Raw genomic sequence first — 3085 nt, forward strand, 5'->3', positions numbered from 1 at the left:
CCCACTGAATTAAAGCTGAAAGTCTGCAGTTCAACTGCATCTGAGTTCTTTCATTTAAAGTTAATTGTGGTAATGTACAGAACTAAAATTAGAAAAAAGTTGTCTCTGTCCAAATAGTTATGGACCTAACTGTAAATCCCTGCGCCTTACCAGTGAGTTTAGACTCAGGGATTACTGCTGTAGGTCAGAGAACTTCATATAAATGAAGGTACCTTGCACTTTAGACAGATGTTTCTTGTTTTACCTTTTGCACATGCTCCCCAGTATTAATTTGCCTGCCCATCAAATATTTAACTGCTTTTGAAAGTTTAGAAACATTCTTTAAAGGCTCCTATGTTTCCCTGTGATTCTTTTAGATCATCAGTTGTATCAACTTTACTTAAAGGTAGACATTTTTGTTTAGATCTAACTGCTGAAAGGTCCTGTCTCATGTCTAGTGGATTAGGATAATTTTCCAGCAAATGCTAGGCTGCTTGAAGAGACCCCATCCTTGATCTCCCTCACCCTCCCCTCTCCTATATCAGTTGCTTTTGTTTTTGTGTTTTCCTCCTAGTTTCTATACCATGAGATTCTAAAGTAAAGATTTTAACATCTTCTGCTCTAAACATTGATTCTATCATCTAACGGCTCCATGCTTCCTTTTCATTTGGGCGCGTCATTTTATCTCGGAACTTTTCCCATAACGCCTCCCAAACCTTTAGTTTGAAAGTTCCCTTGCTAGCATATTTCCTTCCAGTCCACCAATCCCAGTCAAATGGCAGGGTTTGCTATATTTTGACGACCTGATAGGAGGTCAAATGATAAATCGTTTCTCATACTGGCAAACACTGCATGGATTCTGTGGATCCCAAGTAATCCCTGCTAGAGTAGGCCAATTTCCCTATGCCAGTGACTGGTTGAACAGGTCCCTCCCGTTGCCCTTGGCTCCAACTAGCCAAGAGTGTCTCTGACCTGGTCCGGATCGCTCCGTCAGGTGGCTTTCTTGTCCTGCCCTGATAAAATTCCCTTCCCTGTATGTGAATCTTTCCAGATTCCTCAGAGACAGTTTTTTTTTCTCCTATCACTTGGTTACAACGGTATGAAACCCTCCTATTACACAATCCGATATTTATAAGCAACTGACTTTATGATTATATTGATCTATGAAGTTACAAATCCCCCGTAAGTAATTACAATGAAGATAGAGTATTCATCACAAGACCATTCTTTGCGGCACTGCCCACTGGCTTTCTATTCAAAGAATGGGGGTATCTTGATATGTGCCAGAAGCGAGGGTCAACGGTTTCTTTTACAGTCAGATCCCTGTCAGTCAAACTACACTCTGCAGTCCTTCTGTGTGAAGCCACCTAAACCTTACACAGATGTCACAATACCTGTCGGTTCCCACAGCGGCCCCTGCTAAACTGTCCTGCTGCATCCCGTGCCTGTACTCTGCCGAGCTACCAAACGCAGCACTCACTCTGTCTCTGGCTGACAGAACATGCAGCACTTCCTGTTCTGCTCACACTGACACAGCACAGGGAGAACGAGCTTCTTAAAGGGGTAGAAGCTATTTAGGCTCAGCAGTAATGGAGGCTGGTGCTGTGACTTTGCACCAGCTACCTTGATACTCTGCTTGTGATTTCTTTGCGATTTCTGACCTGACCTGCACCTGGAACCTGACTCTGCCTGTCTGCCCTGACCTGTGCCTGGAACCTGACTGCATCCGTCTGCCACCTGTCTTTACACCGAGGCCGCTCCAGCCTTCCTCCTCAGGTACGGTGACCCCCAGCAGAAAAGAGCCCAGTCGTCTCCTGGCTACCGGCCCATCACCCCTTGTGGGGGTGCCCTGGTGTCACGGACTCTGTGCCTTGGGTGATCCCGTGCTACCTGCCTGAGGAGATCCTAACAGGTGAGTAATGCTACTGATGGAATACAGTCTCTTTATTGATCAGACAACAGAATGTACAGGATGTTCAAACCCCACCACCCTTTACAATGCAGATGATCAATTGGTCACAAGCCTGAACCCAGAGATCCCCTTGGGGCAATGTGTGTAGATGTAATAGTCTTTTGTTGGTATGAGGCAAAAGCCTTATCTAAAGTATTTTATGATTCCTTCTTATAGTAAATCATAAAGTCCACATCAATACAAAGGCTATGAAGTGCAGGCTGCCAGCTGACAAGTTGTTGGCCTTGCAGGAGGTCTCCAAAAGGGGGAGCGGAGGAAAATTACACTGAAAGAGCTGCAGTCCCTTTTGGGTAAGCTCAACTTTGCATGTTGGATCATGCTGATGGGGTGCATTTTTGCAAGACGGTTGGCGGCTGCCACCACAGGGGTAAGACAGGTCCCATTTTATTAGATTGAGCAAGGAGTTGCAGGAAAATTTACAAGTGTGGGAAAAATGTTTGTCAGAATACAGTGATAAGTCGGTTTGGATGGAGGGGTCGGTGGAGAATGCAGACTTGAAACTGTACACGAATGCAGCTGGGTCATCCAGGTATGGGGCATATTGGCAGGGGACATGGAGAACAGAGCTGTGGCAGGCAGCAGGATTACGGACAAACTTGGCAGCGCTGGAACTATTACCCATATTACTCACGGTGGAATTACGGGGTAAGGCATTGGCAAACAAGAAGATTCGGTTTTGCTGTGATAACCTGGGGGTGGTGTAGGCAGTGAATGCGTTTACGACCTCATCCCTTCCAGTTATTCGGTTGTGGAGACATTTGGTTTGGCTAGGAGCATAGCAGAGAGGAGAAATTTTAGAATATTTAGTTATACTTTCTTTGTAGATGTTTTGCAGGAGGGGGGGTCGGTTGCTGTGTTAAACAGGAAATTAGCAGCCTTTTTGTTTAAATTACACAGCTCAACAAAAAAAAATTCACTTGCCCAGGATTTTTCAATATGTTTAGTGTATTTCAGGTCTGCTGAATCGACAAATGAAATCAAATTCACTGAATTGGCTCTAGTTCATGGGATACAGAAATTGGAATAGACAATTTTACCAACTTATGTTAATACAGCATATTATTGTCAATCTTTATTCACACTGATGTTTTGCATTTTTTATATTAAATGTAGCTTTTTTTTTTTTTTTTTTTT

Source organism: Pyxicephalus adspersus, chromosome W (genome assembly GCF_032062135.1).
Source record: "Pyxicephalus adspersus chromosome W, UCB_Pads_2.0, whole genome shotgun sequence".
In the NCBI taxonomy this organism is placed as follows: Eukaryota; Metazoa; Chordata; class Amphibia; order Anura; family Pyxicephalidae; genus Pyxicephalus; species Pyxicephalus adspersus.